Consider the following 25,872-nt stretch of genomic DNA (forward strand, 5'->3'; position numbering starts at 1 on the left):
CTATACAAGGGGAGTAATAAGGTAAACAGAAACCTTTGATAGGACTTTTTCAGTCATTTGCTGAGAAGTTTTGTTATGTGAGAACTTCCATTTTCCTTATGTCATCTTCAAGACAGGCTGTGCTGCATACTGTTGCCTTTACAACCGAGGCCATGCAGAGACAGGATGTGATGGAATGCAAATTCCTGGAAATTGGCAGATGTTTTAGGGAGAGCTTTGATTTTCAAAGACCACAGATTTGGTGGATCTTTGAGCCCCTCATACCTAGGTCTCTGAGGGGCGAGAAGGGCATACATAGCCCACATTTGACATGGAGTGCATTTTGGTCACAGCACTTGCTAGCTTTGTATGATGAGCTTCCTCATCTGTAAAATGCAGGTGATAATAATGTCAACTTCTTAGGGTTGAGACGGGGATGAAATATATACATTGCATACCTTTTCTGGCACATCAAGTTTGAAACATAATAGCTCTTCAGGTGTTATAGAACATCTCTGGTATGCCAGGAAGTGCCATGTCAGGTAAAATGGTGAGCAAGGCTGGATGGACCTCTATAGAATATCCACTTTTAGTTAAGTGGAATGTGTTTTCAGATGACATATGGAAGCAGGACTAGAGCATAACCTAGTCTGATCTACTTTTCTACAAAAGTAGAGGTTTTAAGTAGAATCATACTTCTCCTGGTTAAGATCTTTTTTATGAAAAGTATCCTTCCTTTGTTACCATTTAGCAATCCCTTTCATGTTGTAAATTGACAAAGATTGCAATCCTTTGTTTGTAAAATGCTAGAGAATTAGAAATAGTTTTGTATCACACCTTTAACTTTATGTAGTCTACAGCTTTACTGGGTGATCTTTTTTTAGAAGGTATGCCATTCAAATAGCACTCAAGTAGCTAGATGTTAATTCTTAACTCTGTTTATAAATTCTTAGGGAAAAATAAAAGTTAGACTAGCAATTACAGATCTATACAAACTTAATAAGAATTAGCATAACAAATACCTGTTAGTGCCTTTCTCATTTTAGATTTCACATATTATCTGTCAGTGCTTAATCTTTTCTATTTGGCTAACTTATGTACCAGGAAGCCCCCACACTGTATTGCTTATTCCCTTCTTTTGTTTGATCAAGGACATTAATTATCACCTACTTTTTAGAAGAAAAGTGTTAATTGCTTCTTTGATCTTTAGCTGTTTCATCTGTGCAATAAAACTGAAGTCTAACTTTCTTACCCTTCAGGATTTAGGGAATAGATATGGTAAAGTATGTAAAAGAATTGGTAAGTAGCAAAAGGCTTGCACATGTGGGGTATCATGAGAGTAGCAAAGAGGAATGAGCACATCCTTGGAACCAGAGATCTGGGTCCAAATACCAGCCCTGCCATCTTGTATAGATTGTGTAACTTGGAACAAATAACTGCTCTGAGCCTTAGTTTCCTGACATGTCAAACAGGAATGCCATTACTTAAATATGTCTTTCTTAAGGTTGTGTCTTGTTACTCTCCATACCCTCTTCCTCACAGCCCCTATCTTTTCTCTGCTTTTCTCTATGCCTGAACATCTGTTACTTGTGAATGAATCATGTAGACTCACTTGCCTTAAGTTTGGCCAGTGGGAGGCACTGGCGGATCAGATGGTGACAGGAAAGAGAAGCTGGGCAGTTCTTTGCTCTCTCCAGCTTCCGTGCCGAGTCTCTGGCAAAGATTGTATCCTTCCTTGAACTCAACACTCTGGACAGCCTCTCCCCTAAGAGTTCCAGTTCTCTCTGTGCTCCAGGAATGCCATCTTTTTCTGGGGTATGGTAACAGCTTCCTAGTGTTATTAGTCCCTGGATACCTTGCCACCCCTTATTAGTTCTATTAACCCCATATGCACCTCTGTACCCTTCATTAAGTTCTGTTCCTTTGAACCAGCTGTGCTGATTATTATTCTTGTTGGGATCCCAATCTGTATATGTAGGAAGGGATTAAATTTAAACACGAATGAACATTATTTAGCCTTGGATCTGGCACATAATAATAAATATGGTTCTTGGGCTCTCATTTGTCTACACTGTTTTGCTTCATTTTTGTGCAGAGAGTAACTTCTTTTTAATTCTCATAGCTTACGTCAAATCTACTTTTTCATGCTAAATACGTAAAATAAAGTAAACCTGATTTTTCATACAGAAATTATGTTCTCATGGATCCTTTTCTGCCAGCCCTTCCAGCAAATTCCCAGGCCCTCATCCCCAATCCTGGTTTGTTGTACACTATAATTTTTTGTACTAAGTGGGCTAGTTATCCAAGCTTCTTCTGGAGTTTTTATAGCCTGTATTTTGATAGAGAAAATTTTGTTGTTGTTGATTTTAAGATTTAGGCTCAGAACTGGAAGCTACCTGGGGGTCATCTCCTTCAGCTTCCCTTCTATACACAGTCTCAACAACACTCATGGCAGATGGGCACCCAGTCTTTTCAAGGTCATTAAGGTAATTAAGGAATATGATATGAGGGAAAAAAATGTAAAAACTCAACCCCTTCGCCCATGATATCTAGGCATAGATTAAGATGCTACCATTTGAATATCTTTCTGGTTAGATTTTTCTTCCTTCCTTGAAATGATTGAGTGAGAACAATTAATTTTACAAATCTCTTTTGGTACTTGCAAGTGATTTTTTTTAATTATAGGATTTCTAGGAAGAAAAAGATATGCAGATAATGAAGTTTCATGACCAGAGACAAATAATATGATTGCCAGTATTCAGAGTCTAATTCAAGTATGTTTCCTGCCTTTGGATGTTTAGATTCCTGGGATTTTAGAGATGGAAGGAGCCTTACTGGTCACCAATCAATTTCTACTTCTTACAGATAAAGCACCTGGGGCTTAAAGTTAGAAACTGACTTGCTCATTTGGAAAGACATCATTTATAGTTTTTTTAGGGGTAGTTAACTCAAAAGCATAATCTAAGTATTGCTGTTGACCTCACCCCCTTGAGTATAGAGGGATGTTCCCATTTCCACCGACTCTTTTGGAAAGAGTCATAGAAATTTGAGAATGCTGACCCATTACTAAATTAAGAAAATCAGATGCCTGTGTGTATGTGTGTCTGCTCATATATGCGTGCTTGCTTTCCTTGTTTTTGTTTTTCTCTAACAACCTCTAAGAACTGTAATCTTTGGTTCCAGTTTTTCTGGAATTTGTATGTGCACATTCTTTTCTTCTTATCTTTTAATAGCATTATGTTTGACCTATCCATGGCATTTGCTTGTGTGAAAATTTATAAATGTAATAAAAAAGAAACGAAGTATGCAAGCAAAGCAGGGCATTTTTACTCATCATTTAGTCCTGTCACAAGGTCCAGGTCACATGAGGTTCTCAGGGAACAACAGAACAGATTGAGACTTGAGCAAGAAATAGTTGACTCTAAAATTCTTAGGGAACCCTTCAAAAATGAAATTAATAAATATTTAATTAAACATCTCCTAAAATAACATTATGTCAGCTTCATTAAGTGTTCAATTTAGTATGTATAAAAATTTCATTATATTGTAAAACATTTGAAGGTGAGATGTTCTCCTTTCACAAGTTCCCAGGTATGCATGATAATTACCACAAAATCATTGACATTCTAAATTAAATGAGTTTTTGAGCTAAATAATTTTCAAGGTAAAATTGTAAATTAAAAATGTTCTTGTTCATTTTCCTGCAGAGAAAATTATATTTAATGTGTCATGTGGGTGCATTATGATATTTATGTGATGTGGACTTTAGCTTTCTAGACTATCAAAATACGTGGGACCTTTAAGGGACTTAAAATATGGCCAGGGATGACAAATGGGAGAAACATTTTATAATTTGTTAGAATATAGAATATAGTTTGTTAGCAGTGCCCTGCTAATGTAGCATTAGCATAGTAGAAGGCAGTTGTGGTCACTGTTTCTGTTAACAGACTGTATTAGTTATCTCTTGCTATGTAACAATAAATTGCCACATACTTAGTATCTTAAAACAACACATTAATTATCTCACAATTTTTGTGAGTCAAGATTCAAGGCATCATTTGAACAGGTCCTCTGCTTAGGGTCTTACAAGCTGCAAAGTGTCAACCACGTTATGTTCTCATCTAGAGCCTTGACTGGGATAAAATCTGCTTCTGAGCTCATTCAGGTAGTTTGTAGAATTTTTCTTGTGGTTGGATGGGGTGGAGGGCCCACCTTCTTGCTAGATGTCAGGTGGAGGCTGCCCTTTGCTTTTGGAGGTTGCCCACCATTCCTAGAGACTGCCTTCTGTTCCTTGTCATGCTGGTTTTCCCAGTACAGCTGTTTACTTGATTAAAGTCAACAAGGAGAGTCTCTAGTGTAAGTCTGATATGATAGCAAGACATATACCATAATGTAATTGTAAGAATGGCATCCCATTACCTTTGCCATTAGAAGCAAGTCATAAGTCCCTTCTACATTCAAAGGGAGATGATTGCACAAAAGTGTGAACACCTTCTACAGGCTTCCAGTTATGGAATGAATACGTCATGAGGATTAAAGGCACAGTATAGGGAATATAGTCAGTGGTATTGTAATAGCATTGTATGGTGACAGATGGTAGCTACACTTGTGAGTATTGAATAATGTACAGAATTGCTGAATCACTATGTTGTACACCTGAAACTAATGTAACATTGCATGTCAACTATCCATCAATTAAAAAAAGAGTATGGTGGGGTGGGGCGCCTGGGTGGCTCAGCTGGTTAAGCGTCTGACTTTGGCCTAGGTCATGATCTTGTGATTCCCAAGTTTGAGCCCTTGTCAGGCTCTGTGCTGACAGCTCAGAGCCTGGAGCCTGTTTCAGATTCTGTGTCTCCCTCTCTCTCTGCCCCTCCCCACTCACACTTTGTCTCTCTCTCAAAAATAAACATTAAAAAATTAAGAAAAAAAAAGGGGGGGTGCTCAGTCGGTAAAGCAGCTGACTTTTGATCTCAGATCACATCATAATGAATTTGGGCTCTGTGCTGACAGCCTGGAGACTGCTTGGCATACTATCTCCCTCCTCCCCCCTCGCTGCCCTCCCCCCTCAGGCACAATTTTTAACGCTGTCTTGAAATAAATACACATTAAAAAATAAAGTGTGAACACACAGAGGTAGGGATCATGGGGCAGCCACCTTACAGGCTGTCCAACAACAGAGAATGCTAAGAATCTATTCATTTGCATGAATTGGTTCGGTCTCTTTGATTAGGTATTTACAACAGTTCTGCTTGTGAACAGTCATAGAACAAACTTTAGAACACCCAGAACCACGTTTCTACCAAAAGCTTATACATCCCTTGTTCAGTATTGGCCTCTTCTGTCCTTCCTGGCACTCTCGGCAGAGGGCTTGCTAGCCCCCAAATGGTTAACATTTCCCCCAAAAGTGGGGTACCCAAACTTGCCTTTCTCTATATCTGTCTAAGCAGGAGATGAGCCCCAGTCCCATCAGCAAAAATTACCCACACCTCACTCCATTCCGTTGGGTCCCTATAAGCAATTGGGAAACCGTTCTTATAAAGTAGCAAAACTCAGGTATTCAGAGTTGATTATGACCTTATTTGTTATCCAACACAGATTGCATTTTCATGCTAATAGGGGGCAACACTGTGTCAGCCCAGGGTTGTGAGAATTGAAAGGATTTTAGTCATTGAGGCAAGCCCAGCTGGGAAGATATTTGGGCACATTATGACAAATGCAGGCCTAGAAAATTATACTTCTAGGACAGTTGGCTTGTGCTCATGGGAACAGGAACTCTGGAAAAAAGGAAAAAGGAAAACGAATGTCTTCTAAGGAATTATCAGAAGCCAGTTGGACCAACACTTGTCATGCCTTTGAGCAGCTTTGCTGACTGCAGCCATCTTTCAACTTATACTGTGTCCTGATTTTTGTGCTTATCCTTTGGATTTGACATTTCTTGCAGGGCTTACTTAGTATTGGTCCCTGGTCTCTCCATAACTGTTTCCTTTCCAGATAAGGTTTTTCTGTATCACCCATGCTTTCCTGGCATCTGATCTCAGCTGAATCCCGGTTTTGACTGAACCATCCCCTCTGAATGTTATAATGACTTTACCCCAGTATGCAGCCCCATGCAGAAAATATTGGAGTATGTGATTAGGATAGCAGTGCTCGCTGCCCAAACAAAATCTCAGGAGCATAATACAATAAGGATGTATTTCTCATTGACAGAGCAGGATAATGCAGGCATTCTTGATCAGGCAGCTCTTCCATAGATACAATGATGCTGGGACCCAGGCTCCTTCCATCTTGTGGCTCTACCATCTTAAACACACAGCTTCCTCCATTACTTTGTTTATCTGAATTAAGCCATGGAAAAGGAAGGATTATGGAAGGTTGTGCATAGGATTTATGGGATAATGTTGCAGTAATGCCAATCAGTTCTCACTTTCACTGGCCACACCCAATGCAAAGGAGTCTGGGAAATGTGATATATATGGCCAGAAAGAAGGGGTTATTTAGCTAGCAGTTTCTGTTACATAGATTGTTTTGGCAGCCATGAACTTATGCCCATATACATGTTGGGAAAACATAGCTGGGCAGTATCTTTGAGGGAAAGGACAATAACCAGTGGTTTAGTTATTGAACATTTATGGAGAACTTCATATGTTTCAGATACTGCTCTAAGTATTTTTTTAAGTAATAACTCATTTAGTTCTTATACAACCCTGTGGAGTAGGTCCTATTATTATCCTCATTTACATGGGGATGGGAAAACTAAGGCACAGAGTAGTTTGGTAGATTGCTTAAGGTAGTAGCACCAGTAAGTGTCAGGAATGAGGATTTGAACCCAACTATCCTGGCTTCAGAGTCCATGTTTTTACCAATAGGCTATATGGATTCTCCAGCTTCATCAGTACTGTGACTCTTTCATCACAGTGAAATCTTTTTCTTCATAAAGAAATTGGGTATTTTAGTACAGCCCCGTGAGGAAAGGAAGTATTACTCCCATTAAACTGATAATGTAATATCGTCCACAGAAGTTGAGGAACCTCCTCAAATCACACAGAGAGTAAATTGCCATGTCTCTGTGGGAATAATTCCATTTTGAATTAAGTTTGACATTTCTCATGGCCACATCTGGTTTTTGTTGGTGGAACTGTAAGTGTGCTCCCTTCAGAGAGCATTTTGGTGCTACTTTATAAGCAAAAATGGGAAAGCATCTGAGGTAAAAGACTCACTTAATCCAACCAGGGTAGGGCAAAGACAGGATTATGAATTAACTTCAGATGTTGTCACCTCCAAGCTGTTTTGTGTTCTTCAGCATTGTAGAAATTAACAGCACGAATATCACAAATGTTTCTGTGTCAGGTGATGCTAACAAGTGCAGTATTAAGGACTGCATTAAAGCTTTAGAAAATCCTTTGACTCAAGTTTACTTATTGTTGAAAAATAATACCTAGAGCTAATGATGTGATCTTCATACTTCTTTGTGAGTGAAGGTTACCAAGAGTATTAATGAATATTCCACAGCAAGTGATCTGACCTTTGTACTTTATATAGCAATCTATGAATAATACCTAAGGATTTGTTTTTTAAACATTTTTCCCTTGAATTTCCATATTTTTATCAAAAATATTTCTTATTTTTATCAATTTTTTTATTAGCAAAAAATTTGGGACAGTATCTCTGATTTATCTTTTTTTTTTTTTTTTTAACATTTATTTATTCTTTTTGGGACAGAGAGAGAGACAGAGCATGAACGGGGGAGGGGCAGAGAGAGAGGGAGACACAGAATCGGAAACAGGGTCCAGGCTCTGAGCCATCAGCCCAGAGCCCGACGCGGGGCTCGAACTCACGGACCGCGAGATCGTGACCTGGCTGAAGTCGGACGCTTAACCGACTGCGCCACCCAGGCGCCCCTCTGATTTATCTTTTAATGACACTTTTGAATTCTAGAATTTTGCCATTATTTATTTTTGACTTTGACTGTTAGTCTACACAGGCTTCTACAATAAAATAGCAGTGACTGGTAGCTTCTCAAGCACAGACATTTATTACTTACATTTATGGAGCCTTGGAAGTCCAGAATCAGGGTGCTGGCAGATTCTATGCCTCGTGGGGACTCAATTCTTTATTGATGGCTCCCTTCCTTCTGTACTCCCATGGCAGAAAGGGCAAGGGAGTTCTGTCAGACCTCTTTTATAAGGGCACTAATCCCATTCATGAGGACTCCATCCTCATAAACTAATCACCTCCCAAAGACCTCACCTCTTAATACCATCATATTCGGGGTTAGGTTTTAAAATTTTGGGTGGACACAACATTCAGACCTTTTCATTTTAAGTTTCAAGACCACATGCCTAATCTCTTTGGATTAAGTTGTGAGCTTATTAGTACCTTTTTTATAAATGACATGATTCTAACATCAGTAAGAAATGACTCTGTTTTAGGGAGTCTTTTTTTTTTTTTAATCTCATGTTTTCAATGTAAAAAGTATAATGAGTTTCTTTAAAAAAACAACAAAATTTTGGGGCGCCTGGGTGGCTCAGTTGGTTAAGAGTGCGACTTTGGCTCAGGTCATGATCTCGAAGTTTGTGAGTTCGAGCCCCACGGCGGGCCTCTATGCTGACAACTCAGAGCCTGGAGCGGCTTCTGATTCTGTGTCTCCCTCTCTCTCTGCCCCTCCCCAACTTGTGCTCTGTCTCTCTCTGTCTCTCAAAAATAAATAAATGTTAAAATTAAAACAACAACAACAAAGTTTTCTTAACCTTAACAATATCACTTCTCGGCCTTTTGGCTAAGATCAAGTGTTAACCTTAACAATATTTTTTAAAGGCAAACTTTAAAAGCAAAACAGATGGCACAAGATTTTTATCATTCCAGCTTAACTCCTGGTGTTTCTATGTATCTTCCTTTTGTTTTTATATATACCAAAAATCACAATATCTTCAGAGTACAGTACTTTGAAATTTGGAGATTAATTTCATAAACAGCACTCATTCAATATTTTCATCACAGTTGTGGGAAGTAAATATAATTATAGTCCTCAGTTTACACATAAAGAGGCAGAGGCCTGAGATGCTGGGGACTTGTCATGTCCCACAAACACAACTGGCAATGTGAGGCCCAGTTTCTTCACAAGGATTTAGAATCTGGATTTTCCTGCCTCTCTCTGAGGGGAGAGGATTAATGTGAATGTTTTCTTGGAAATGTCATTAGCTGAAGGTAGGCTAGGAGGTAAGGGCCTTCTGCATGTTCCCAAAAATCTGCCAGGCATTCCACCCTGCTCATAAAGAATTTCATCCTCCTAATAGCACTTTGGAGTCAATGTTACTATTGTTTGTTTTCTTTTTTAAAGATGAAAACTCCTAAAATTTAGAAAAAGTACCTGATTTACCCAAGTGTTCACAGTTAATCACAGCGAAATCAGAATTGAAGCCTGTGTTCATATAGCTCAAGATATTCTGTGCTTTACCTGTATTTCTTCCAAAATAAAACCTTGTTCTGAATACTCTGTGTGTGCTTAGACCTATTAGTATTGAATTTAACAGCAAATTAGATAACTGGGCTCTGGTACTGGCTGGAGTCTAAACCAATACTTGATTGAGAAGTTGGTCATTAGTACAGGCCCATGTCAAAGTTGTATGTGTGCATTATATGATTGGGTATGTTTATGTTCACCTTATATTCCTCCTAGCATCTAAGTTAACCTGGTAGGTATGTTCCAATGCTTTTGGGTGAGACTATCTTCTTTTATATTTGAGATTGATACTATAGACTTGATATTTCATTTTTGACAATATCCATATTTGTTGGTAGTACTCTTTAATAAGAAGTAACTTGGGAATTTATTCATAAAACAGCTATTGATTCTTATATGAAGAGCGGTTATTTACTTCCAAGAGCGAGATCCTGAAAATAAGATCTAGGATCCGTTTGTCACTTGGCCTAGAATCAAACAATTATCTTTTCTCTAATGCCTTGAAACAATGCCTTTCTTTTCTTAAGAAACCTAACTAACATTTAAGTAACTCTATACATTTGCATTCATATCTTTATATACAAAATAGGTTTTTCCTGAGTAAGGAAAGGATATGAAATCAAGGAACATGTTTTTTCTTCCTTGAGCTCTGCTTTGTAAGCATGTTGGATTTTTATTTAACATTTTTATTTATATCTGTACACTGGCATTGGCATATTATGAAAAAGTAAATCCTAAGTTCTGTCAACACTTTGGCCCCGAAGTAACAATTAAAAAAATAAATCAATTAGCTATTTTTGCATGTATTTACTTTTTATAGAACTATAGTTGAAAATAGTGTAGTTGGAAAAAATACATTTTATATAAAAGCATATTATTAGCCCCTTTACTGTGAGACTGCGACTTGGATGCATCTCAAATTCTCACACCTGTGTCATGGAGTTTCCTTTTTTCTGGTATTATTTATACATATCTTTACGGTCAGGCTGATAAATGATCCCCCCTCCATGAGGCCTGGTTCCACCATTCTTCCCTGAAGGCTAAAGTCTACTTGCCAGAGTCTTGCTTGGCTGCCTGACCCTGCTCGGTAGCTGGGGATAACAGGTTGGCAACTGTTGGACTAATCGCTGTGGAGAAAAGTAGGGGAAATGCCCGATGGACTTGCTAAGGATCCCAGGAGTCCAGCAGTAGTGGTCAGGAACACCCATTGAGAGGCAACTCAACAGAAAGATCCTCCTCACGTAGTTACCCCTACTTGAAGCAACTGCCAATGAGGCAGGCCTTGAAAAAATATTTACTGAGAACTTAGAGTCTCTACTTGAGCTTGCACTCAGTGCTTTCCTAAAGCTGTATCACAGATCATGTGAGGATTAGAATTAAGATGCTGTATTAGGGCCATTATACTAATGAAGTTATATCACAATCAAACACATGTTGCTTAAAGTTTCACATGCAGTGATGAGCACCCAAAAGCCATATTTTTTGAAAATGGTAGGATGAAGTTAAACATTTTGTAAATAAACTTTATTTTTTAGGCAATTTTAGGTTCACAACAAAATTGAGTATAGTTTCCCCTGCCCCTGCCTGCACACACAAAGCTTCATTATGAACATCCCCACCAGAGTGGTACTTTTGTTACAGATGATGAGACTACATCGACATATCATTATTCCCCAGAGTCCTGGGTTTACATTATACTAGGTGTTGTACATTCTGTAGATTTTGACATTCATCTATTGTATTATACAGAATAGTTTCACAAAGTTTTAAAAGGGCAACAAAAAATATATTCTGACTCCCAGTCTGACTCCCATTGATCAGCAACCCCAGGAGTAGAAAGGGAAGGCCTGGAAATGGACAATTGTGGATGGACTGCTATACAGATTGTGTGCAAAGGTCTGTGGATTACATGCTGAGCTTGTTACGGACTTCAAGAATCTTTAGTTTTTTGAATAGTACTATACTTTAAAATTTTTGGCACATGTCCATAATGCTAAATCATTAGATTGTTTCCATAGAGACATCTAAGAGCAAAGCATTAAATGTGAAAAAAAGAGTTCAACACAGGGGCAGGAATATATAGGGTTTCCAAGTGCAGGCTCCAGAATGAAAGTACTTGAGTTTCTCTCTTGCCTCTGCCACACACTAAAAGTGAAACATTAGGCATATTGTCTACTGCCCAGTGCCTCAGTTTTCTCATCTGTAAAAAGAGAATTATGGTGCCTATCTCTGTCAGTTCCCCAAGATTGCTATAACAAAATAGCACAAACTAAGTGGCTTAAAACAACAGAAGTTTATTACCTCACAGTTCTGGAGACTACAAGTATTAGTAAGGCTATGCTCCATTTCAAACCTGTAGGAGAAAATCCTTCCTTTATCTTCCCAGTTCCTTATGGTTTGCTGGAAATTCTTGACATTTCTTCCCTATGATAGACCCTGCTTCCCTATGATAGACCCTTAAAGACATCCCATACATTCAGGCTTTAATTATATGAAGTCATGAATGTGTCTACTTTTTATAGAATAAATTATGATGACATATTAGAACATGTCCCATTGCCCATTGATTACTTTGAGTGTGTACAATTTAATCAGTTCTAGTTGTACCTCTTTGTTATTGCTAAAAAAAAAAAAAATAAAGGATCAGTGTCCTTTAAGTGTTTGTTCCTCAGTTGGTTTGAGTAACTTGAGGTATGGAGTAATCACTTACCTTGCATTTTGCAGGACTTACCAGTCCTGCCTCTGTAAAGTCTGACTACATTATTATTGTTTCCTCCATTTGAATAACTGATTGTCACAATTCCTTGAAATGGAGGATTAATATTTGATTCAATTTTGTTTTTTTAATTCATAGTTTTAGTCAAAAGCCTATGACTTTCAGTTAAGCTGGTCATGGTTTAGTCTAATTTCCTAAAGGCTCCTGAGGATTGTTCAGAGGTGACAACTGCTTGTTGTTAGCTCCCCAGGAGAATATGGGATCTTGTGTTCTTTACAGTAGATATCCAGGGCCCTAAGGGCAATCAGTGAGAGGAGTGTATTCTTTAGGTATTGATGATGGTAGGTGCTAAGAAGGAAGCTGTCACCCAAAGGCCATGCACTGACTCAGAGACAGGACTTTTATTTTATTTTGTTTTTAGAACGTAGTGCCGGGGTGCCTGTGTGGCCAGTCGGTTAAGTGTCCAACTTCAGCTCAAGTCATGATCTTGCAGTCCATGAGTTCGAGCCCTGTGTAGAGCTCTGTGCTGACAGCTCAGCCTGGAGCCTGATTCTGATTCTGTGTCTCCCACTCACTCTGCCCCTCCCCCCACTCATGCTCTGTCTCTTTCACTCTCAAAAATGAATAGATGTTAAAAATAATAATAATAATAATAAAAAAAGGACGTAGTGCCAAACGATGGCTCCATGTCTGTAATACTGGCTTTCTTATATCCCATTGAGTCTTTTAATAGTCTTAATATTTTGATTACTATAACTCATTTCTTAAGTTACAGACACACAGTATCTGGGGCTACTATAATTGTTGTATACAAGCCTTTGATATATATTTCTATAATGATATATATTAGGTTTTGTTAGTTTAAGTGGCCTTGTGTTTGTCATCATTGTGCTCAAAATTATTTCCATGAAAATGTAAGAGGCAATCGCATTTGGACAAACTGGGTATATTATTTTGGGTATATTATTGCACACATCAACCATTAGACTTATGCAGCATACCCATACACCAGCTCTTGAGAAAGGAAATTTATGTTTTTAGAACAAAGCACTGAAGTCACCATCTCAATGTCACATAGCCAAATGGTGAGGTTTGAAGAAGTAACTCATAGCATTTGGTATGTAATGCTTGTAAAGCTGTGACTCACATGGTCAAGAACAGGGCTACATTTAAAGAATCGGCTCCTAAGTAACTTCTTCATTTGTATTTCTCTCATTTAAAGAAGTCCACACAGATTCTTAGTGTTATTTCTACTATGCCGTAGCCTCAACCTTCTGATCCTACCCCCCATCCCAGAAGAACCTACTTTCTCATGTATGCTGATTTTTGTTTTTATCATTTAATTATTCTTTCTTTTATTGTACTTTCCTGCAGAACAAGTGTTCTGCTCCATGGACACTTTTTCTCCTCAGAGATACAGGATAAAGGTTGGGGAAGAGAAGCTAAACAGTAGTTGCCTAAGTGGTCTTTATAGGTTGGAGGAAGAAGAGTATGAAATGTAATTATCTCTAAAATAAGTAGGAGAAAGCATTTTGTTCGAAATTCTAACCAGTTAATTCTTACTGTGCTCTACAGCAATAGTGGAGCTGGGAACTATACTAGAAATCAGAGAGGACATTGATGCTGTCATAGTTGAGGTGACCCATGCAGGCTTGCATATTTATTCACTTGCAGATCCAACAGTAGAACCGAAGCCTCTTGATACTGCACTTTTACTATGATTATGCAAAAATACTTATCAGGAGTCTTCAGTGGTGTGCAAGCATTCTAGATTTGAAGGTTTTGTGGATGTAAAGTATAGAACAGCCAGCAAACTTTTGGCATGATTTAGGAATCATAAGGAATTCTGATACCAGCCGTAGGTGGAACAATGTTTTGGTGGGCAAATACTTCCATGCACATTATCTCACTAGTCCTCACAACAATCTTATAAGCTGACAGATAATATGAGTCTTATTCATTGATGAAATATTGAGGATCAGAGATGCTACATGACCTCTTCCTGGTCACATTGCTGGGTAAGCGATTGAGCCACAACTAATTCCCAGATCTATTTATTGACTTCTGGTCTATTTTCAGTCTTTCTGCTGAACTCTGTGGACACACACACACACACACACACACACACACACACATACAGTTCCTATTGTATAATGGGTAGATCTTAGCAGGATCTTGGTATCTTCTTCAGGCAGAAAAGATAACCTCACTACCTATAAGAGGAAATAAATCAATGACTTATCATTAAAGGAAATTTCTTTATCTTTAAAGAATTGGATATGAAGAAATGAATGGCTTCATGTCAAATAATGAAAATGTTTATCCTCTTTTTAAAAATTTTTAACATTTATTTATTTTTGAGAGAGAGAGAGGCAGAGCACAAGCAGGGGAGGGATAGAGAGAGAGGGAGACACAGAATCTAGGCTCTGAGCTGTCGGTATAGAACCTGATGCAGGGCTCGAAGCCACAAACCACGAGATCATGACCTGAACTGAAGTCAGATGCTTAACTGACTGAGTCACCCAGGTGCCCCATTTATCTGCTTTTAATTTTTTCAAATTATTTCTACCTTTTCTTCCAGCATTGCTCACAAATGATTAAAAGTTTCTGTAGAAGGAGGGATGCCTGAGTGGCTCATTTGGTTAGGTGTCTGACTTTGGCTCAGGTCATGATCTCACAGTTTGTGAGTACGAGCCCCATGTTGGGCTCTGTGCTGACAGCTCAGAGTCTGGAGCTAGCTTCAGATTCTGTGTCTCCCTTTCTCTCTCTGCCCCTCCCTTGCTCTCTCTTTCTCTCAAAAATAAACATTAAAAAAAGTGTAGAAATCTTTTAAAAAAATTTTTTAATGTTTCTCTTTTATTTTATTTTTTGAGAGAGAGAGACAGAGCGTGAGCAGGGGAGGGACAGAGAGAGGGAGACACAGAATCCGAAGCAGGCTCCAGGCTGTCAGTCCAGAGCCTAACATGGAAGTCGAACTCATGAACTGTGGGATCATGACCTGAGCCAAAGTTAGATGTTTAACTGACTGAACCACCCAGGTGCCCCTCTGTAGAAGCAAATCTTAATGATCATATTCTTTTCTTTTCTTTCCTTCTTCATTTCTTTCTCCATTCTCCCACTCCTCCTCCCCGCCACCTTTCTTTCCAGCTGACTTACTCTGAGCTGGAAGCAATGAGAAACTTCTGGTTCCTTTCATTGGTGTTATTCAGGTTAGTAGAAAATTCTGCTTCCTTCATCTGTCAAGATCTTCAGTCTTTTGCTTTCTTTGAAATCTGACCTCTGAACAAGGCTGTAACATCTGGAAAATAGTAGCTGAATTGATTTATTTCAGATTGTTGCTATGGTGATTCCCTACCAATATAGATAGAAAATGAAGACGGGAAATGAATATGTTGAAGAGAGTGATGGAGAAGCTGGTCAGACTGAGGAAAAGGCATGCAGGGCTGAGGAGGGCATTTATGATTGATCTACTCAGGGGTAGAGTCATCTTATAAGTTTGCTGTTAAGTCATCCACAGTGATCACAAATAAGTCATTTGCATTTGAGAAGAAGCAGTGAAATGTTTTTGTTACATGGGTAGCAAAAAATGTCCCAGACTTAAAATTCCCCAGAGATTTTCTTTTCCCTCTCTAGGAACAGGACAGTGAATATAAATTGTAAAAGAAATTTTTGTGACAGGGAACATTGTGAATCTTGAAATAGGTGTCAGCGCTGTGCTTTATTAAACATATTTTTTGAAATGATAGGAAAAAGACTTATCTGGAGAAAAAGTAGATATATCAATTCATTTTTATGTATTTATTCATCTGTTCATTCATTTCTCCAACTGTTTATCCATTCTTTAACTCAACAAATTTTTATTGATCCTTTATACCAGGCTCCAGATATTTTAGTAAATTCAATAAATATCAATAAACTCTACATATGTTTATGAGGCATTAACTACACACAAGACAACCTACAGGTTGATGTGAGTTGTATAATCATCAGGGCCATTGAATAGCTGTTTCTGCCTCAAGGTTTGATGAAGGAGCTATTTGGGAGAAAAATAAGGGCAAGAAGGATCTTGATAGGTGTGTGGAGGTAGGATAGAGGGAAGAAAAATGTGAGGGAAATGCATACAATTGTGATTAAAAAGAGTTGATTACATTGGCCATTTACAGTCTTAGAGCTTGATACCATATGTAGAAATGCTCTTCACTCTTCACTTACATTATTGACCTTTGGAAGGCAGGAGCTCAACTTGACATAGCTTAGAGGTATGTCAAATAGACACCTGGGTTTGGGTGTAGGTGATGTTGGGAAGGCTTTGGAAATAAACATTTGTAGCTGCTCAAAATCAGAATGTGAAAAAAAGGAGGAAGCAGTATAAATGCGGTAGAATCAAATACCAAGCAGGGTACAACCACTTTTTTCACAACAGGTGACACAGGGCCTCCTTGCCTGTCGTGACCCTTCAGGTTTTAGATTTCAGTCATATGGGGTTCCTGGGTGGCACAGTCTATTGAGCGTCCAACTTTGGCTCAGGTTATGATCTCGTGGTTCATGAATTCAAGCCCCACATCAGGTGCTGCTATCAGCACAGAGCCTGCTTCAGATCCTCTCTCCCTCTTTCTCTGCCCCTCCCCTGCTTGTGCTCTCTCAAAAAATAAAACATTAAAAAAATTTCAGTCATATGAAAAAATGAAGAGAGGTGAATTCTACTCTTTATAATACAGCCTTCCAATCCTGCTCCCACACAGGATTGGTGCCACAGTGAGGGGTCAAAGTCAAGAGTATGAACATACAAGTTTTGAACCTGGCTCTGACACGTACACTGTGTTTAACCTTGGACAAATCCTTTAACTTCCTGGGACTTTAGATTTCTCATGTCAGAACAAAACAACCTCTCAGCCAAGTAGTTCATAAGAGCATAATATTAGAATCAGAAAGGGCTATAGTGGTTTAAAATATATTTTCAGCTGTATAAATAAAAGCCTGAGATGTAAAAGAAATATGTTAATTCTTAACTTCATTAATTCATAAGCTGTGTAATTCTCCCTAAGAACTTTGTGATTCCATCACATCTTTCAGCCAAGATTAGTCAAGGGCTGTCAGGTGGGCTCAGCTTCCTAAGACTTCATTATTATTAAAAATACACTTTGAGGAATTATCATAAATAATTAAAATAAATGTCAGTTATTTAAATAAATGAACAGGGGTATCTGGGTGGCTCAGTTGGTTGAGAGTGTGACTTCAGCTCAGGTCATGATGGTAAGGTTCGAGGGTTCGGGCCCCACGTGGGCTCTGTGCAGACAGCTGAGAGCCTGGAGCCTGCTTTGGATTTTGTGTCTCCTTATCTCTCTGCCCCTCCCCTGCTCATGCTCTGTGTCTGTCTGTCTGTCTGTCTGTCTCTCTCTCTCTCTCTCTCTCTCTCAAAAATAAATAAACATTAGAAAATTTTTTTAAATAAATGAGCAAAGACTATATTCCTGTTTTTGCACACAGAGTTTTCAGCATCTGTGAATTAAATAACATTCCTCATTCAATGCTGGGATTTAGCCTTGAGTAAATTCTATTCATTGTTCAAGTGTGTAATTTCCCTTTAATATGTCAATGTAGAATTTATGCTAATTTTTACTGGAGTTAAGTGTTCATAGCAAAATGAGCTCTTTTTGAGCTCTTTTAATTTAATAATGGGAGAATGCACGGAAGCAGTTATTTAGTGGAAAGGGCATTATATATTTGTTTCTGGAATTTGGACTTTTCTTAAAATATTCATTATAGCATAAGGGCTATCATTTGCAGCAAGATGTAAAGCATGTGCTCAGCTGAAGCCCTGCACTTTACTTTGCATCTGCTACCTTTGCTTCTCCCCTTCTTCATGGTATCTTGAGACAGAATAATAGGTGATGTTTTCACATCAGGGCAGAAAATCCAAGACCTCCGAGTAACAAGTATCAATTTCATTGACTTTATCTGTTCTCCTTCTCAGAACGTTATGCTCTTGTTAGGGATTGAACTTGACCTATGTTCTGAACATCCTGCAAACAGACTTGGTGACCTTACACAAATCTCAGTCAATCCTTCTACAACTTGTCTTTTAGAAAAGTTAGATTGGTTAGATTGGGGGTGGGTTATTAAGAAGAGGGATGTGATATAAGAATTAATGTTATGAAATAATTACTGTGATTGAATTTTTTATCAAGTGTCTTGGTTTATTCCAAGATAACCAATATATGAATTCTTGTCTACACAATTTTTACAACTGGATCTCTCTCTGAAACGTACAAGAAAGGGCATGGCATAAAGTCTCTAAGGATGCTAACTATAGTGAAAGAACTATACAATGGCAAATCCATTTATGCTATGGTTCTCAGAGTGTGGCCTCTGAGCCAGCAGCATCTGGAGCACCTGGGAACTTGTCCAAAATGCATATTTTTGGCCCCAGTCTAAACCTACTAAATCAGAATCTCTAGAGGTGGGATCCAACAGTTGTGCTTCTCTGAGTTTTCCAGGTGATACTTAACAAGCTATAGTTTGAGAACCATTAATTTATAGCATTCTACATATTCTGGTATGTTCTTTTGTTGAACTAAGCTGAATAACATCTGACTTGGCTATATTGTTACATTTACTTTGTTCTTCATTTACTGGTCTTTTTTCTCATGGGTTCTATGACTCTTATAACTAATCTTAAAATGAATGTTTCCTCTTAAAATAAATGTTTCCTCCTGAAAATAATATTTCCTCTTTATCTTTGGCTGCTAGGAAGCTCAGAGCCAAATTTGAGGCCTTGTACAAGATCTCACGGACTCCTTCCTAGTTCTCTTTTTATTTTCTAACCTTATTGTTCCTTTGCCCCAATTTCCCCACACTATTATGTTACATGTTGAGTATTTTGAAAGATCATGATTAAATAAGCAAATTTATTAGGTGACAGGAGTAATAAATGTATATATCTGATATGATCCCCTGGTGTCAGTTCTCAGTGTGTTTATTTTATGTACAAACTGAAAACTTCATTTGGGATATTCTTGGGAGAATCTGTAAGATGCAAGCTTAAATATCCAGACTCATTTTATCTGATAGCTCCTGCATATTGACATCTTTCTACTATGAAGTGATCCATTAACTTAAATACGTTGAAACTGAGAAGTCCTATTTACTTCTTGGAGGCACTAATGGTAGTGAAATTTTTCATCAAGGATTCTCTCGCCATCAAAGTCATTTTTTTTTGACATTGCAAAATCACCTCTACCTAATGGCTTTATTAACACATTGAGAGCCAAAATGTGATTGTAAAAGAGGGACTTTTCTTACAAGTGCTTTTACTTAAGATGGGTAATGTTAAAGGTTTTATAAAATTTCAGCTTTCAGGGACATTCACACATACAGCACCCACTGCTTGGGATGGCTCTGACACATTTTGGCAGCAATGCTATAATTAACAAAGTCAGAATGGAGCCTGATGTCAACCATATAATATGGATCACCAAAGCCACCCCCTTTTATTTAACGTATAGGTGTCACTCACCTCTAGCAGTTCTTAATTATGTCAGATCTGTGCAGCAAACAACAAATATTTAGGGGAAGATTCATCCTCCTGTATATTTTGTAATGAAGCTTGTGAGCCTGCTAAATAATTAAAATAAACAAATGAAGACTAATTTGCTTACTTTTAATTTTTACCCAATCTACTTTAGTTAATAATTTACAAGGTAAAAATGAATAGAAGATCAAAATGACTTCCCTTCCGGCTCCCATGTCGGCGTGATGGTGGAGAGATTCTGCCTTATTGACTGCTCATTTGTAGTAGAAATAACCCCAGAGAAAACAGTGTTCAATGTGAACCAGGCTTTAATAAAAGGAGCAGCAGACTCCGGAGGTTTTTTCTATTTCCATATAATCCCAGGATCATTTGTCTGGAGCTGTTTTTGAATTATTCATACCAACAGTAGCTCTTTCAAATATTAGATGTGAACAGTTTCTATGGTACAGTTTCACAGGCAGCGTCTTTTTTTGCTGGCATTTTAAAAATAGAACTTTTTTTTTCCTATTCCAGATTGCTCTTGGGTGCTTCCAGGTGGGGTTGTATTATTAGCAAAACATTAAGAGGCTGTTTGGGGGCTAATTCTAAGACTTCTCCAGGTGAAAGAGGAAGAGAACAGAGAACTATAATGAGAATGTGATATTTCTGAGAAAGTGTTATTCATTTTAACTGGGCTTTTGAAAACCCTAGCACAGTCCTGTTGTAAGCATTGTTCAGGAGAGTGGAGTTACCATTCATTCTCATTCACTGCACTCTTAAATAAATTGGATTGAAGGGATTTATTCCGCTGATCCTATTGTTCTTATGCCCCATTTGACCCCAAGCTTTGAGTCTGTGTTTTGCAGGAGAAAACAAGCCTCTTTAGGGAGGTCTCACAGGGCAGGGAGATGCTGTTTCTCCTACTTCTCCTGTCACTTCTCCCCACCCTTCACTTTATACCCCAGCCATTCCAAAGTCCCTTAAGTTCTCCACTCACCATGAAAGTTCTTTTGGTATCTTTTCTTTGCACTTGCTATATTTGCCTAAAATGCCAGCATGTCTTACCCACTGACACCTTGATTCTCTCTACTATTACATATGTCCTCATCCTTTAAACTTAGGTTAGAGTGCTCATTTCCTCCCCAGAACTGGTAACTGATTGCCTGGATTAGAGAATTTCCCCAGAAATAAACTCTGAGTCAGCAATTTGAGTGCAAGTAGTATTTTGGGAAGTGATTCCAAGAAGTACTGGTAGGAAAGTGTGTGAGAAGGAAGTGAAGGAAGCCAATGGAAGGTATATTATAAGCAGTTTACTGTGGGCAATTGAGACTGGAGCCTGCTTCAGGACTGACTCTGGAAGCCAGTGCAGAGTTAGGCCACACAGGGAGAAGCCAGCTGAATGATATCCTCTTGTTCCCATCTGTCACTGGCTGAGGACAGAGGACTGCTCCTGGAGGTACTGAATCCTTGTCAATTCTGGCCTGTGCCTGGCTGTGAAAAGAAGACTGGTGGAGAATTGCAGATGCATTCAGTAGAATGCATAGATATGTGCTAGAGCAGTGAGAACCAAGGGGATATGTGTTAGGGACCAGTACATCTATTGCATTGCCCTTGCTACACACACACACACACACACACACACACACACACACACACACACTCACACACATGTGCTGTGTTTCTGTATGTTGAGGGTAAGGAACTGCTTCTTATTCATCTCTGTGCTTTCCATATCCTAGTATAATGCCCAGCACACCATAACTATGCAGTGAACATTTGTTGAAGCAGCAAGTGTGGAATGATCGAGTGAGTCTATTAGGCAGACCCACCCTCAGTTTTTATTTCTGATGCCTCCTTATAAGCACACTCTACCCATCATTAAGGCACCTTCCTCTCCTGCCTACCTACTCAGTTCTCAGAGAGAGTCACTCCATATATCAAACAACTACCTTGGTGCTTTTATAGTTCTGCTTTTAGAGGAATATTCCATCCCCTACTCTGAGATGTGCTTACTCTATTAAGGCCTTTACTCTTTTTTATATGAGAGAAGGTGGAAGAGAAAGGGGGAGAGAGAGAGAGAGACAGAGACAGAGAAAGAGAGAGACAGAGAGAAAGAAGGAGGGAGAGGGAGAGAGGGAATGAAAATCTTAAGGAGGCTCCACACACAGTGTGGAGCCTGACACGGGCTGGGTCCCACGACCCTGGGATCATGACCTGAGCTAAATCAAGACACAGATGCCCAACTGACTGAGCTACCCAGGTACCCCCTCTGTCAGGCCTTTTCAAATGAGGTAGTGAAGTGGTGGGGGAGCTCTATGGGAAGATGCTGGGGAGTAGAATTGGTGCCAGGGTTTTAGTTCCTGTATTGCCTTGCACTTTCTTCCTCTCACACACCAAAGTTGGGTGGCAGACACCCCCAGAACCCTGCTCTTTTTAAAGGAGCAGAATCTCTCTTCCATTAGGAGGTTTGCTCAAATTCAGGGCAAAGAGAAGAGGTCCCTTTCCTGAAAACAGTAATCTTAGCCTAGTGGTATGGGAAGCCCACACCCATCCTCTGTATGTGTCCTTCCTGAATGCCAGTCCACTTTGTGTTTTGGGTGGAGGGTCTCCTGCCATGAGTCCTGGATCCAGCCTGCTTGGCCTATGCCTTTTAGTTTGGTCTGATTGGCTTGGTTCTGTCTTCAGAATTTCTGTAGCCACCCACCTGTGTTTTCTCAAAGCACTTTCCCCCACTGTGATGTCCAGCCTATCTTTGTCTCTCCATCTTCTTTTAATCCTGAGAACTGGGGGAAGTTCTGGGGGGACTCCAGAAGCCTGGGGGGAGGAGTGCAAAGAATAAATAGGAATAATCTCTCCCCAACCCCAATTTCCATTATAGTAAGGAAGATAGAAATAGAAGCAAATAATTACATCATAGTCTGGTAAATCCAACAATAGCTTCAATGAATTAATAATTTGCTTACAAACAGCATATGGAAATTTCAATATTTCTTTATCTCCTACCTTGTAGAAAAGAATCTATTGCAAAGAGATGAGATAAAGCAGCATGTTGTAGGTTACTCATTTTTGGAGAGCTGTCAGGGCCATTTTGTGCAAAGGCATAAAGGTAGGTAATGAGGTGGAAGAGACACCAAACTAGGAACATGCAGGTCTGGGAGTTAGTTTTGGCTTTGCCAGATTTCAGCTGTATAAATATTGTAAGTCATTTCCTCACAATGAGCCACATCAAATGTAAAATAGGATGTCTGTTCTTTTTCTCATAGTACTATAATGTAGGTCAGTACAATAATGGTTTGATAGAGTTATGAAAATTATGCATAATTGGATATAAACTTTAAGGAAAAGAAAATAAAAATCTTACCACGCATCCTAAAAGTCTATCCCTTAATGGCAGAGTAAAGAAATTTTCTGTAGAATATCTCTTAATTAACTTTTCTTTAATCAACTCCCCAAATAACTGAAACTCTCTACTTCCTCTATAAAATAACCTAACAGATGCCAACAGCACAGTGAAGATTTCAGGGTTATAATGCCTATCAATGTCTGCTACAACCGTTTGAGTTGTGTGCTCGCAAGAGTCCTGGTTACCATGTTTATTCATTCCAGTTCATTCTTTTATTCAGTAGATACTTGTTGATCATCTACTCCAGACTGGGTATCGTTTCAGGTACTAGAGATGTGGCAATGACCAGTGTCCACTGTATTCTAGTTGTATTTAATATTATAATTATGTAATTTAGTTGAAATATTTCATTAACTAATGAAAAATAAGTGTGAAAGAATTGCTGATTTTTATGAATATTCAGTTAAAAAGTTATAATGGGCATCTGTCCTACTATCCAAGATCTTTTAAATTCCTTCTTAAACTTAAAAAAAAGTTTTTAATGTTTATTTATTTTTGAAAGAGAGAGAGAAAGACAGTGTGAGTGGGTATGAGGGGCAGAGAGAGGGAGACAGAGAATTTGAAGCAGACTACAGGCTCTGAGCTGTCAGCCCAGAGCCCAATGTGGGGCTTGAACTCGCAAACCATGAGATCATGATCTGAGCCAAAGTCAGACACTTAGCCAACTGAACCACCCAGGTGCCCCTAAATTCCTTCTGATGTTTCCATTTCTCTTGTGACTTTGGATGTGTCAGTCAGGTGCCCCTGTAACTAATGGACATGAGATTGGGTGTGGGGCATCTATTTTGTGTTGAGGTTCCAGAGTTAGCTGTGGTGGCAGTTTCCTCAGCTCAGTTCTGTAGTGTAATTCCTGAAAATTTGGTTTATACCTACTTGTATATCTTCTCCCTCTCCAAATTCTGCATCTCCAAATATCTCTTAATAAATTCCTTTTCTTAATGAATCGGTCATAATGAATCCTGTTGTTTGCAACTAAGAACTTTAATCATTACAAATCCTTTGGAAAGATTTTTAAAAACTAAGCTTCAAAACATACACACACACACAAACACACTGTCAGATTGGTTGTAGGCAAAACAATGTGCAACATTAAGGGGTGATAAAAATCATTAGAAATATTTCACTCTCAGATTGCTTCACAGTTTTTTTCTTATTAGTTTTGGTCCCACTTTAAAGAAATCTAAATTGGAAATCAGTGCTCTGGCATTGTGGGTGTGGGACTCTAGTCAGTGCATCCATGCTCAAAGAAAGGCCTTTACTCACCATCAAGGGGTAGAATATTGATGTACATTGATAAGTTTTTATTTAAATAAAATATTTAAATTATTCATGAATCACTTTTGATAATTTTCAACTTTTGATCACTTTGATCCACCAACCTTTTGTCAGGTGCAGAGACTTCTATACACTTTGAGGCATGTGAGCTTGGAGATCATGTCCAAGGAGGAGCCTCCTCCTTACGCCCCACTGTTGGCTTCTTTGGGCCTCTGCCTCTCAGGCAGTTCTAAGGGCTTGGCCTATGTCTTTCAGCAAGGCTTCCTTAAACTCCAAGATGCCCTTTCAGGACTGACACCTCTGGTAACTCCTTTGGTTGAAAATCTCTCTGAAGCTATAATGAGGTCAGGTTGTCTCTGGACAGGGTGTCATTTAGCATTGTGGTGTCATAGGTGTAGCCAGTGGCCATGTTAAGCACTCACTGTCCTCTAATACATAAATAGATTTCTTATTTCCTCACATCTTTTCCTTCTATTGTTCTTTCCTCTCTCTGTCTTCTCTCCTTTTCCTTTATCTCCTTCTCTTTCATTTGACTTTCTCCTTCACATTTGTCTCCCTCACTCTCATTTCAGCCTTTCCCTCCTTGTTTCCACACTTCCCCCCTTTCCAAGCCAGTGCACCTGAGATCCTGGTAGGAAATGAAGCAGAAATTCCCTTCATTGAACACGAGGGTACAGTTTCTATGGTAATCTTTGCTGAATGATGCTTCTGTCTGCTCTTCAATGAAGGGCAGCAACTAATCCATCATTTCTTCTTGCCAAACATTTAGATAATATAGGTCCCACCTTACACCTCCATGAACTTTACAGAAGATCACATGTACTCCTTCTAAAATATTAACACTGTCTTTGTGTAGTCTTTGATGGTATCACAGAAGAAAAGATTTTAATTTTTAAGCTAGATTGTTTTGGGGCGCCTGGGTGGCTCAGTCGGTTGGGCGTCCAACTTCGGCTCAGGTCATGATCTCGCGGTCCGTGAGTTTGAGCCCCGCGTCAGGCTCTGGGCTGACAGCTCAGAGCCTGGAGCGTGTTTCGGATTCTGTGTCTCCCTCTCTCTCTGACCCTCACCTGCTCATGCTCTGTCTCTATCTGTCTCAAAAATAAATAAATGTTAAAAAAAAAATTAAAAAAAGAAACTAGATGGTTTTTATCTAAACTTTTGACATGAGAAAATAAATTCTGTGGATGAATTTCCAGTCACTCAGGCAAATTTTAATGTGCTAATTTTAATTTGCCAGTTTAAAGGATTACTGTAGAAACTGAATATCCTAAGGCTTTAAAATACACAAATCACTTGAAATTCTATAAAACAGCTAATATTTTAGGTAAAATAAAATAATAATTAATTTATAGTTTTTTAAAGTAACATTATTACACATTTAGCCAAACTAACAACAGTACAGACACCAGACTGGTACTCAGTGAACATCTACTAAATGATTGTAGATCATCTCTGAGGTAGTGAAATTTGCCTTTTCTGGCTAGTGTTAAAATTACCCAACCTATTTTGAAAATTGAGCTGTAGCCATA

This window comes from Lynx rufus, unplaced genomic scaffold (assembly GCF_022079265.1).
Source record: "Lynx rufus isolate CCGP_SWC_20201006 ecotype Redwood Valley unplaced genomic scaffold, mLynRuf1.p SCAF_5, whole genome shotgun sequence".
Classification (NCBI taxonomy): domain Eukaryota; kingdom Metazoa; phylum Chordata; class Mammalia; order Carnivora; family Felidae; genus Lynx; species Lynx rufus.